The sequence below is a fragment of the Chlorocebus sabaeus genome, unplaced genomic scaffold (assembly GCF_047675955.1).
Source record: "Chlorocebus sabaeus isolate Y175 unplaced genomic scaffold, mChlSab1.0.hap1 unalloc_scaffold_392, whole genome shotgun sequence".
Lineage (NCBI taxonomy): Eukaryota > Metazoa > Chordata > Mammalia > Primates > Cercopithecidae > Chlorocebus > Chlorocebus sabaeus.
The window spans coordinates 106,180-119,479 of record NW_027327695.1 but is presented as its reverse complement, the minus strand read 5'-3'; the positions used below and the strand labels follow the sequence as shown (position 1 = coordinate 119,479).

The 13,300-nt window shown below is 53.2% G+C and overlaps 1 long non-coding RNA gene and 2 pseudogenes across 12 annotated transcripts in view; 1 reads left to right on the top strand and 2 right to left on the bottom strand.

Moving 5' to 3' along the window:
• Positions 1-2,871, bottom strand: part of LOC140711246 (ATP-dependent 6-phosphofructokinase-like) — a 120,270-nt pseudogene extending 117,399 nt beyond the window's left edge.
• Positions 2,872-3,170: 299 nt separating this feature from the next.
• On the bottom strand, positions 3,171-9,975 carry LOC140711244 (uncharacterized; annotated as a pseudogene).
• A 306-nt stretch (positions 9,976-10,281) lies between these two features.
• Positions 10,282-13,300, top strand: part of LOC140711247 (uncharacterized) — a 100,733-nt gene continuing 97,714 nt past the window's right edge. For 3 of the 12 annotated variants that reach the window (XR_012092410.1, XR_012092411.1, XR_012092407.1), the window contains exons 1-2: positions 10,284-10,575; positions 12,378-13,262. This is a non-coding gene — a long non-coding RNA (uncharacterized lncRNA). Of the gene's footprint in view, positions 10,576-12,377; positions 13,263-13,300 lie in introns of all 12 variants that reach the window. The other 9 variants (XR_012092409.1, XR_012092413.1, XR_012092414.1 and 6 more) reach the window with 6 other exon arrangements.

Sequence of the window (13,300 nt, the reverse complement as noted above, 5' to 3'; positions counted from 1 at the left end):
ACAGCCCTGATGGCCCAACAGGAAGACGCAGAACGTCAGGAACCCAGGCTCCAGTGCTATGGCCAAGCCTCCACAACCTCCCAGCATCTCACGCACTCCCGTGCGAGCTAGTATAGATTCCACTTTAACTAGTGTCACCTGTGTAAGGGGTAAGTGCCCAGCTGTGAACTGGTTAACCTCACCCACACAGACGCCGGGAATAAACTCACAGGCCATGGACCACTGCACAAGCAATGAGCGACCACCTGTTCGGGGACCTCCATGGCCCAGCAGAGCCCTCCGGTGCCTCCCCATGGGCTCAGGGACCGGCGGCCAGGGTCTGCAGAGCCAGAGGGCCCTGGATTTAAAAAAAAAAAAAAAAAAAAAAAAAAAAAAAAAAAAAAAAAAAAAAAAAAGGCAGCTCCTATGTTGGGACGCACCCGCCCGTGGTTCAGTTCCCGGTACTTTAAGTAGCCCAGGTGGACAAGCCGCTCCGCGTGCAACCCCATCACCAGAATAACGTCTGCACGTGGCGACTGCACGGGTGTCCACCCCTCAGCCCAGCTGGCCGCGCTAAGCACATCGCCGCCGTGATGCCCAATCAGACTCAGCTGCTGGCACAGCCCAGGCATCGGACCCCAAGAACATTCCGGATCACAATTCACAGTAGTGATTGCGATCAGGGCCACATGTGGCTGAATGTATTTACAGGAGGACGCCACAGCCGATCTATCTGGACTGAGAGCATTTCCCACTGTACATTCTTACAACACCATTTTATTTGCACTTTATTAAACTTTTATGGCTTTTTCTGCCTATCTACTTTATGGGAGTGTTCTTGTTCTTATGACTGCAGTGATACTTCAAGCTACAGCTATCAATGTGTAAAATTAGTTTGGAAGGCGCCTTATCATTAAACATTTCACAAGCAAGCAATCAGAGGCACCTAACCTGGAGGCCCGTTTTCTTCTCTGAGCCAAACCTACGTTGGACTCAAAGAAAACAGCACACGGAGAGGGGCTGGATCTCCAGCACTCATTTCTAGGGGGCCTCCTGGGGAGCAGATATGGAGGGAGAAGCCCTGGGCTACGGCACTGTTGTACTAAAGAAAAGTCCATTTGGGTAAATGCAAGCACCAGACTGAAGAGATTAAGCAAACCATGAAAAGAAACCACTAACTACAGCTTCTCCAAAAAAGAACTAAACTCCCTTTAGTTTGAATTGGAAAAGCAGAAGTGATGATCAGGATACAAAAGAAATGACAAAGTATCTGAACACAGGAGAATAAACAAGGGCCACTGTCTCTTCCGGTGTCAGTGGGAGCCTCACATCTAAGCTGGATTTAGAAGGTTGCTACTTTGGACTGAAAGTTATCCCCAACCCTAGGTTGTAAGCAAGTGGAGTAGAACGCTTCAATTATTTCAAAGTTTAGAAGTAAAGTTCTGCAACTCTCACAACCATTTTAAATGGTGTGAATTTTAAAGTGACTCAATCTGTTGGCTGGAGTATCTAACGGCTTAACCACGGGGTCATGTTGGAAAATTATTCCAGTTGCTTTTGTTTTTCCTACTGAAGATGTATTTGAACGTTCTTGTAGTTTGCAGTTGGCTGGTTCTGATGTTTGGTCCTGAGGAGGCCCAAGTACCCAGAGAGGAAGAATCTGAAACCTCAAGACACTCCAGTGCTATCTGGGGAGATGGAGACCCCAACCCAAGGGCTACTGACAGACTCAGCATGGGCGCATCGCCGCCTGACGCAATGGGCCACATATTTTCCGCTTACAAAACAACATAAGCACATACCCCCAGGTGTGCACCCATGCTCTGTACACGCTCATGTCTGTCCATGCCAATACCAGTACACACCCCCAGGTGTGCACACACGCTCTGTACACATCTGTCCCCGCCAACACCAGCACACACCCCCGGGGGTGCAAACACACTCTGTACACGCTCACGTCTGTCCATGACAACAGTACACACCCCCGAGGTGTGCACACATGCTCTGTACACATCTGTCCCTGCCAATGCCAGCACACATCCCCAAGGTGTGCACACACGCTCTGTACATGCTCACACCCCTTCCTGCCAATATAAGCACGCACCCCCAGGGGTGCACACACGCTCTGCACATACTCACATCTGTCCCTGCAGTCTGAATTAAACAGTCACGGAGAGGCAGAAGAGGAGGAGGAAGGACGCAATGGGCACTGAGGTCCTGGGCCGGCTCCCCTCCCTACCTCGGGAGACACCCCTCATGTGATCCTGCTGTCACTCACCCTTCTGCCTCCATCCTCCATCCTCCCATATGGATCAGGAGGACGCCCACTGCACAGAGCTGTGATGAGCATGAACAGAAGATGGCAGGAGCTCATGCCAAGGTGCTGAGCACGGGGCCTATGGAGTGCTTCTTTCTGCTGTGGCTGATATCATTAAACAAGAGGCTGACACAGCTTCCGGAGAGAATGTCACTCACTGAGAAACTGAAACGTGTGACCTAGGAGCCTGTGAAGGTCTAAGAACCAACAAACCAAATGATTTTGTTTGTTTTTCAAACACTGTAGCCTGTTTTTTCTTTTTTTAATGCTCTACCTTGGGTATCATTTAGTTTAATTTCAAAGTAAGTCCAATAAATACACAAAATCACAGGACTGAGCATGGAGCATTGTTTCACTTCATGTCCTCCAGCCTTTAGGACACATTAAGGAAAGACATGATTCCAGGATTCCCATTAGAAAGGCTGCCCTGAGGCACCTGCTGGGACAGCCAAATTGCAGCTGTTGATGTTGCCCCCAAGCTGCTTGGATGAAGCAGAAGATTCCTGAGGTCTCTTCTCTTCTGTGCCTCACCCAGGAGAGAAGGTGGAGGGAGAAAGGTGAGAGAAGACAGGAAGAAGGAGGGGGGAGGGAGGGAGAGAGGAGGGGGGAGGGAGGGAGAGAGGAGGGGGAGGGAGAGAGAGAGGAGGGGGTAGGGAGGGAGAGAGGAGGGGTAGGGAGGGAGATAGGAAGGGAAGGGAGGGAGAAAGGGGGGAGGGAGGGAGGGAGGGAGGGAGGGAGGAGGGGCATGTTCCATCCACCAAGGCAGCTGCACTGCAGAGAGAATGGAGGGTGTGTTGCCTCTCAGGACAGCAAGTTCAAGCTGTTTATAATTGTTAGTGTAAACAGTGACCAGCTGAGGACAGGGCTGTAATTGGAGTTGACAACATTTTATTTTCATAGTTGATATTGTGGACCTGGATCTAAAGCACCGTGCCTTGCCCTTTTGCCAGATGGGCCAATGCCTCTCTATACTTAAGTCTATTTGACTAAATACCTGATATTGACTAGGAATTATGTTGTGTAGGATACCCCTTACCACAGTAACGTCAAACTCACGTTCTCAATGCAATTTGCTCAGGGACTGGCTTCTAACTCTGGGTGGGAATGTTAAACTCAGTCCAGTTCAATTCAATAAGCATTTATCAAGAAAATCCTAGACCAAGAGCTGTGTTAGACACTGGGTAGGGGGTAATGGGGATACGAAGATGTAGAATTAGGACTCAAGAAGCTCAAATGCTCTCATTTAATTCCCTAATGCAATTACCCAGCTTCAACCTGAGGGCTGTAATGTCTAAATTCACTTTTTCTTCATTCCAGTTCTACATAACAAAGCATAAATAATAATAGAGGAATGATTCCGTGTTGGACTATTCAGTGGACAGAGAAGAGCCTTCTGACCGGCGTGAGACACTGTCTCCATTTCCAGGGAGCCTGTGACGTGGCTGCACGGAGCACACGCGTGAAGATTCAGGAGCACGAGCGTCAGGTGACGGGAGGAGCACGGAGGCAGCACCAGACAGATGCCTGCCGAGGGGCCGCTGCAGCCGAGCTGGCCGGGAAGGTCACGGGAGCGGGCTCAGGCGTCTCCCTCCAGCCACACTTGGTTTTCATGAGGACGCGTGCAGGGAAGGGGATGACACCGAAATGCTGTGGTGCTGAGGGGAGGAGGGGAGGAATGCAGGGTTGAGGGCTGGCCACCACCCCTTGCGTCCCTGCCCCTATGAATGCTGCCAAAATCAGCCCCAATGGGGAGAAGTGAGGTGGCTGAAAGAGGTGGACAGACTTGGCTTCCATGGAATTCACAGATTCCAGTCATTAAAATTACCTTCTGAGTTTTCATTTGGAAAACTTTGCAAAGGTACTTAGGGACAAAAGGCAGAAGATGAAACCAACACAGTTGGGCTCAAACCGCCGCCCTTCTCCTCTCTGCATCCAACACCCACCCTGAGCCCCTGAGTGCGAGGACCCGGAGCTGCCCAACCCAAGGGCGCGGCCCCTGACCAGAGGAGGGAGCGGCACAGCGGGGCCCCCAGCATGTGGATGGCAGGATCTGTGCTATCTCAGTTCCAAGGCCCCAAGCAGAGAAGGCCTGGGGCTCCCAGCTGAAGCTTTGCTGTCTCCTCTGTCACCAAAGTCGAGAAGGACTGAGTGAGACCAACGCCGGACCTGCCGGCTCCTCAGTGGCTGCCGATGTGGCCCTCAGGCTGCGGGTGAGACTGTCTAGGGGAGCCCAGACAGCGGTGAGAATCACAGCCACGAGTGCTCCAGGGGACCCAAAACACAAGCGCAGCCTGAGGAAGGCAGCGACCGCTCAGATCCCCGTCCAGGCTTGTGTGCCACACTCCAGAGGCACACGGCATCAGAACATGGCGCTTTAAGTGGCTTTGTGGGGTGCAGGAACACAAAGTGGGGCCTCGAGTGGCTCAGAAGTCACTCCCACCAGACAGCGGGGACCTGGGCGGCCCCTCTGGACGTGGCTGGAGTCTCTCCAGGGCGGGCTCCAAAGTTCCACGGAGGAGGTGAGAGTCCGTCTTGCTCTGACCTGAGAAAGGCCCCTAATAGGTATCCTGAACATGCAGGCACACAGCTGGCTGACTCATCTGAAGGGACCTGCTGTTGCCACAAGCCAGGGAAGGCTGGAGAGAACTCGACTAACACAAGAACCTTGCCCAGGCACCCACCTGGGGCGCCCACGAGAAAACTAGGGAAGCTGTGAAGACGGAGGTCTGCACGGGGCTGGGAGAACCCAGGGAGGAGCCGCACTGGGGACCAGGTGGGACGGAGGGCTGGGCCTCACAAGCAAAGGACGGAGGCGCTCAGTGCCATGAAGATCCCGCTGCACCCACAGCTGCAGGCGTGGCTGGCAGCACGAGCTTGGTTGCAGGGGCCCAGGAGCACGTGTGTTTGGCAGGAGCTGCCCTCCTGGAGCCGCACTACGGGTACCGTCATTTTAGAGGCAGGCACCTGATATCAACGATGACAATCAACCATGCCACCCTGAATTATAGCCGTGTCCTCAGCGGGTCACTCTTTACGCTGACAATTACAAAGAGCTTGAACTCGCTGTCCCAAGAGGCGACAAGCCCTTCATTATCACGGTGGCAAGCCTCTGTGCGGCCCTCCACCCCCGCCGCTTCCCGTTGGGGGCAAGTGAAGTCCCGTGACGGTGACTCAGAGCCAGCCCAGTAGCTTCAGTGCAGGAAAAATCACAAACACTCAAACACATCCTAAACATGGGCAGTTGGTAGGAGCCGATTCCTCAATTCAACCTGTTCGGAGGCTTTCTGGGCTAGCACAGCTCTGATCACAGGCTTGCGCTTTCTGCTCCCTGTGAAGGGCGGCGAGGAGGCCGGGCTCTGCCATTCTGCAGGCTCCACTACGTGAAGTCTGCCCGGTGGCCTGTGCCAGACAGTGTGACCGTTGCCCGCAGCGAATACTCGGCACAGCAGAGCCGGCGTGGGGAAGAACAGAAAGTGCCCTGTAAACCCTCAGAAGACGCTAAGCCACGCACGGCCTCACGTGCACTGCGTGTCAATCACGGGAAGCAGGAAGGAGCTCTTAATAGTTCCAGTAAATGCAAAGGCCGCCCTGGAAAACTGCGTGAAACTTTCTGACGACTCACAGGTGAGGAGCCACTGCCTGAGACACAAAGGTAAAGAATTAATCTGAAACTGCATATTATAAAACTTATTTTTAAATGACGGTGCTTAATTGAAAAGACTCCCAAAGAGTACTGCATTAGAAAGTGACAGAGTGAAACCGTGAGGCTGACCACAGGAGTCCCTGGAAAATTCACCAATGGGGACATTGTTTCCCAGTGTCAAAACTAGGAAACAGAAGAACCGCACCTGATAAAACATTCAATTAATCACTTGAGTCCTCCCCACATACGAAGCTATGTTAAAAAGTGTTCCCAGAAGCTAAAGTGAGCAGGAGGGCTGTGAACACACAAAGAAAGAGCCACTTCGTCTGCGGACCACGACAAAAGAAACGCTAATGAGTGCCTATGACATGCTGGAGTCCAGGGCTCTGGGTACAGCTGTGACGGGGACACTCAGGGTTCCACTGTCCAGATGGGAAAACAGGGTGGAAACACCAGGGAGCCTGTCCCAAGGTGCAGAGCCAGTGAACGGTGGTTCATACTGGGCCAATCCCAGCTGCCAGGCTCTGGGGCTCCTGGGGACAGAAGCCTGTTGACTTCACTCTGGTGTGTGAGAGGCGGCAGCATCCCCCAAAGGAGCCTGGAGAAGTGGTGTTACCCTCCATCCCTCCATCCCCTGTCCCCGGTGTTACCCTCCGCCCTGTTCCCAGAGTTACCCTCCGTCCCCCCATCCCTGGTGCTACCCTCTGTCCCCTGTCCCCAGTGTTGCTCACCATCCTCCTCACCTCCGGGCCCCTCTCCCTGTCCTCCCTCATTTTCCTGTTCACCCAGAGCACGTCACATGACTCTTCCCTTTTCAAGAGGCTCAGCTATACCCAGAGGCATTCCAGCCTATTCAGGACAGGACACACACCCTGGGGAAATGCTAACACAGGGTCGGAAGGGCCTGAGACCCTCACTGTCACCCAGGAAGGATGGAAGAGCCCACGGTCATGCTGCTTGTGAGGCAGGATGAAAACATCTGTGTCCAAAATATTATTTTCACTAGAACTGTTCAGACCATCCGTGAACGAATCAGTTAAATACCAGCAAGGGCCATTCCCACTTATTCTCTGGCTACAGTTTTCCACCCACCAGCAACCACACTTCTAGGAATTATCCCTAATGCAGTATCAGCGCCTTGTGCCTTTAGGAAAACCTCTTTCTCTCCAGCTTTGTCCTCCTTCCACAAAAGGTGCCTCTGACTGCCTCACTCACCGTACCAGGATTTCGCTCGGCTACAGAGGAAAATCTGCATGGGGCTCAGAGGTGGGTGGTCCCCTCATGGGCAGCAGCTCTGTGACATCCTCCGAGGAGCCTGGCCCAGGCCTGCCCCACACACCAGGACTCTGCCTTCTGGCCCTCGGGCCCCCGAAGCTGCTTTCCCTCCAGGGGTCATGCCTCGGGCAAGAAGGCCGGACAAGAGTCCAGGGCTGCTGTGGGTCGGGAAAGCCTCCTGACACCTCCCACTCCAGGACCCCCCATCAGCATCCCAGCATCTGGACCTGTGTCACCAGCCGCTCTGCCGTGCAAGAGAATTGGATTTTCAGCTGGGTGTGCTGCTTCCCTAAACAAAGTAGGGTGTTGTTACTGAGGAAAAAGGAAAAAGCTAGCATCTTCCTGGCAACCCCACGACATCCAGCCACTGGTTCTCACCACCCCAGAGATGTCCATCCAGGGCAGATAGTGTCTTCAACCAAGCGCCACTGACCCAGAAGTGCAGTAATTAGTACACTTTCACCAGAATCACCCACTCCTTCACCTTTACACCCAAGAAAAACATGTTTGCCAGGCAAATTAGATGTCCAGGAGGTGTAAGGAAACCCCAAGCCTGCTTTAAGCCTCAGACTTTTGAGACCGTTGAGGGCTGTGCGCACAAGAGCAAGGCTGCACCCGAAAGCTCTGCTCCTGCCGGACGTCATGGACAGACCACACGGCTCAGCCACATGGACCCTTCCAGGACTTCACGAGAGGGACCTCCGTGGTACATGCAATGATGTGCACTTCGTTCAGCCTCGAACAGACCACGCCCTCGTTACAGGGTCAGTGATCCACCTCCTGCCATCAGCTCCCCACCTCACCGAGGGTCTGCATCTGCATCTGTCATAACTTTGCTGTTTTACCCGGGTACTAAAATGCAGCATCGGAATGTTTAAAGATCTTTAAATATCAACCCTCCGGGTGCAGTTCTTGGCACTTTAATGCGGTCACTCGATGCAGGCCTCACTCACAACTCTGAGGTAGCTCATACCTTTCCTACCTAACCAAGGAAGAAACGAAGGCATGGAAGGTGCAGCTCCTAAGGAGCAGATTAGGATTCAAACCAGTGATCTTCGTCACATGCTGAGCTACCTCCCAGGCTGAGATAACATTCAAAATTAACCAGGTAGAACAGCGTTCCATAAATCAGCCAGAAATGGTCCTTGTGGATGGGCCTCTGGTTATTCCCTGAAGAACAAGACCATTCGCCCAAAAATCCACCTGTGTCACACTCAAATGTTTACATATCCAATTATTTTTAAAATAACCCAATCAAGCATGTTCACAGCCATTTAGAGCCATACAAATTGTCTGCTTTGCTGACAATCAACCCAAGACCTCTGTCGGCAAAGGGCACGGTGCCAGGTCCAGAGAAGGTGGGACAGAGACACAAACAGGAACCGCTCCGTTTCTTTGGGAGCCTCGCTCTGATGGGCCCGCGAAGACATGGCGCAGACGGCGGGGCACAGGCAGAGGGCAGGCCAGGAGAAGGGGCTGCATTGCCGGGAGGCAGTGCTTTGAGCTCTAATGGATGGAACACTGCTAACCAGCGAAGGTGGAGAGAGGGCAGCCGTCTGACAGGACGAAGAGGCAGCAAAGCACAGTTGGCCTCGGGGAACCGGAAGCCACAGGGACATCAGGCTGGGTGCTGCTGTCTGCTGGCCACCGGCTGGGAGACTGTACTGGGCCTGGAGGGACATCCCTGACACTCCCCACTGGATGCCAGGGGCACCCCCAGCCCCAGGTGAGAACCACGGATCCCATGGTGAATGAGGACAGCCTGTGGGAAGTAGGGCTGGGACAGCTCTGCACGGCTTAATAGGAAAGTTGGGTTCTATTTTGTGGGGTTTTGGTCACGCCAATGGCCGGTCAGTGCTGTCCATCAGGAAGTGATTTGAGGATAGATTAGAGAAGGGGCTGCCAAGGCCAGCTGGGCATTCGCTGCCTGGGTCCAAGGAAAAGGAAATAAAGGCTGGCGATGTGACAGTGTGGGGGAGCACAGAGGGAAGGAACTGGTGGAGACACAGGACTGGCTCCGCACAGGGCCACGAGCAGCTACCCGGGGGTCGTCCTATTAATTCTCCTTAGGGTCCAAGAGGCGGCTGTGAGGATCCCTCTCCTGAGGACAGAACTGCTCCAGAGCCACACAGCGAGGATCCAAAGAACCAAGATCCCGGCCAGCTCCAAAGTGGGCGATCTTGACCCCTCACCCGTGGTCCTGAGGCAGGGATCAGAGCCCCCTGGACACACAGACCCTCCCAGGAACTGCAGGAAGGGGAAGCAGACGCCCCGGACCAGCGGCAGGACCCAGGGTTTCTGCCCTCCAGGGCACATTTGGACCAGCCACTGCACAGGTGGACACACGGTGCTTTAACCCGCGCTGGGGAAAGGAGCCCTCGCTGTCAGGATGGAAGGGTGGAGACCCCACCCTCGATGGGGACCGGCCTCCCTACTTTAACCCGCGCTGGGGGAAGGAGCCCTCACTCTCAGGGTGCAGACGGCAGCTCGATCGGGCTGGCCTCCCTGCTAGGCACAGCCTGAGCCACATGACGAAGTCCAGAGAGGATTACCATTGTACACCTGGCCCAGCTTCCGGCAGCCCCCGACCAGGCCACTACCCTCACTCCAACAGCCCGGTCCATCACCAAGCCCCACCCTCTTCTGCCAGCCCTGCCCCCACAAGGCCCCTCCTCTCGCTGCAAGTCCCGCCCCCAAGGCTCAGCTTGCCTGCAGCCCCGCCCCACTGGCTCCACCCCATCGCCTGCAAGCCCCGTCCCCAAGGCCCAGCTCATCCCCGCCTACGAGGCTTCACTCCTCACCTGCAAAGAGCCACCCCTTACTAAGCTCCTCCCATCACTTGCACAGCCCCGCGCAACATAGCACTACGCCCTCCAGGAGCCCCTCTTTTCACCCGCGCAGCCCCGCCCTTCACCAGGCCCCACTCATCTGCATAGACACGCCTCTCGCCACGTCCCACTTCTCCCTTGCCCACTTCCCCCTCCTTCTACTGTCCACATCCTGCTGCTGGCCCCACCCCGCCCCTTTCGTCAAGCCGGCCGCGCCCCTTTTACCCGTGAGCACGCTTCTCCCCTTGCCGCCTCCTTCGGCATGTCGGCCCCGCTCCTCCCGCCCATCGCCCTCTGCACCGCCCTCCCGCCCGTCCCAGAGCAGTGGAGGCCCGCCCTTTTCATCTACAGCCTATCGCAGAGGACGTTGCCGTTCGCGCTGACCAATAGGAGTGGTGGCCGTCACGGCAAGCCCCGCCCCACGCCCTACGTCGCGTTAAGTGGGGTCCCTCGCCAGCCCCGAGCTGGTCTTACGCCATGTGGCGCTGTGGCGCGCGGAGGGGGTTGAGTTCTCTGAGGCGGCTGAGCGGCGGGTGAGGCGCTGCGGTCGGCGGCTAGAAGTGCTCGGCGTGCTGGCTCCCGGGAGAGGAAGGTCCAGGGCGGGCCGGAGACGTAGGGGTCCCTGCGCCCAAGCCTTGCAGCTCCCCGCACTGTGGGCGCCCCGCACCCCGAGGCCCTGCCGGGGCCTTCCTTGGGCTCCCACATCCGGGGTTCTGAGGCCGGAGGACCCCGGGGCCGATGCCCCGGGCTGGGGGCCGGGTCTGCCCGTGGCGCTCCCGGCAGGGCCCTCCTTTGGAGTGGGCTTTAATGGGGGTAGTAAATGGGGCCGGCAGTTGCGGTTCTCGCTGGTGTCTTTGCTCCTAGTTCATTTTTGTTGGAGGCCGAGTCCTTAAGAGACCCGAGGCGCCCACAGCCCACTCTTAAAGTCCGGCTGTGTTCAGAGAACTGAAGCCTCCCGGAATTTAACTTTTTTTGGTTTTTTAACGACTCAGTTTATGGGGGAAAAAATTGACGAAGCGGTTTAGTGCTCATGGTAATCCACGAGCCCGTATTTAATGTAACAGTTCAGCGCTGCCGGCCCAGGCCGGGGGGAGACACGGGGCGTCCGTGGCGTGAGTTTGGCAGCAGGTTACTGGAAAGTTCGGGGGAGACCCTGGCCTTACCGCTCATGGGTTTCCTATCATGTCCTTGCTCATAAGTAACTTCTTAAAATGCGTCTCTGTCCCATAATTCTGAAATTTGCTAAATCAGTAAGCAAATGTTGACTACAGCATATCTTCATAATGTTGACAGTGACTGAATAGGTGTTTTCTTTTCCCCTGTATATATCTTTAAAATATTTTGGTGGGATATATTAATGTAGAAAAGCCCGTAAGACATATAGTACAATTTGAGAAAATAAAGTGTTTTTTTTTTTTTTTTTTGAAGAGACGGGATCTTGCTCTGTTGCCCAGGCTGGTTTAGAACTCCTGGGCTCAAGTGATCCCCCTCCTCAGCCTCTCACATTGCTGGGCTTACAGGCGTAAGCCATCTCATCCAGGTGAGAATAATTAGAAAAGAAGTAGGTTGGGCGCGGTGGCTCACGCCGGTAACCGCAGCATGTTGAGAGGCCAAGGCGGGCGGACCACTTGAAGTCAGGAGTTTAAGACCAGCCTGGCCAACATGGTGAAACCGCGTCCCTACTAAAAATACAAAAATTAGCTGGGCGTGGTGGTGAGCACTTGTCGTCCCAGCCACTCAGGAGGCTGAGGCAGGAGAATTGCTTGAACCCAGGAGGTGGAGGTTGCAGTGAGCCGAGATTGCACCACTGCACTCTAGCCTGGGCAACAGAGCAAGACTCTTGTCTCAAAAAAAAAAAAAAAAAAAAAGTGTCCGCATGACCAAGCTGAAGATTTCCCCTAACTGCTCATAACCCTCTCCCTCCCGCTTAGATTAGCACTATCATACAGAAATGTCCTTGCTTTTTAAAAATATTTTACCATCTCTATGCATTCTGACAGTATCTTGTTACCTGTTTGAATAATACCTGTTTAGGATAATACTGTATCGTGTGTATCTTTTGTTTAACATTATGTGACCTTCATCTTTGTTATATGCAGTTGTAGGCACTTTTGTTGGTTAGTTTTTTTTTTAATTGAATGATTAGTCTGCAGTTTATCCATTCGCTGTCGTTACACCTCCAGGTGAGTTGAGTTTGGGACTATCAGAGTTTGTGCTGACAATCTTGTCTGTGAGTGCTGGTGCAGCAGTGTAAGGTGTGGAGGATGTAGACCAAGAGGTGAACGGATTTCCAGTATTCAGATTTTTTTTTTTTTTTTTTTTTTTTGACGCCCAGGCTGGAGTGTAGTGGCGTGATCTCGGCCCACTGCAACCTCTGCTTCCCGGTTTCAACGATTCTCCTGCCTCAGCCTCCCAAGTATCTGGGACTACAGGCACCTGCCACCACGCCTGGCTAATTTTTGTATTTTTAGTAGAGACTGGGTTTCACCATATTGGCCAGGCTGGTCTGGAACTCTTCGGCTTCCCAAAGTGCTGGGATTACAGGTGTGAACCACCATGCCCTGCCTGCTTAGCTTTCTAAAGAATGCCAAGTGTTTTTCCAAAGTTGTTCCACTTTGTACTCCCTGTGGGACAGGTAGCAGTGTACGTAGCAGTATAAGAGCAGTATGACTAGCAGTGTGTGAGAGCTCCTGGTAATATTAGGCTTTTTAAAAAGTTTTCACCAATTCGGTAGGCATGTAATGGGATTTAACTGTAGTGTGAATTTCTTCCAATATTTTGAAGGTTTGTGAGGATTCTGTGAGGAAAAGAAGCCCTTTTGTTTAAGAGTTTCTTAAGGGGAATTTAAACCATAATTGTATTATAGTTATTTTTGAACATGTATAAAGAAAAGGTTTCCAACACTGAAGCTTTAGGTAAGATAAAAGGTCATTAAAATGGGAAGGGTCTTACCAGAAATTAGTTTTCTGGAATGTGCAAGATTTTGGAAGATGCAGTATTTAATTTTTATCTAATTAATGATCTTTATCATGTAAGAGTATTTTCACTATGTGGCTGAATAATGTTAGCCAGATAATTTTCCTGCAGCTCATCTAACTTAGATGACCTTTAGTCTAGACATGCACACCACAGAGCGTGGCGATGGAACAGTAACCGGGCTTGTGAGAGGGCTCTACACTATCAACTAGGAGACAAGATCCACGGATTCACCATAAACCAGGTATCGGTCCTTCTCGGCACCTCCTCATAAATCCACAT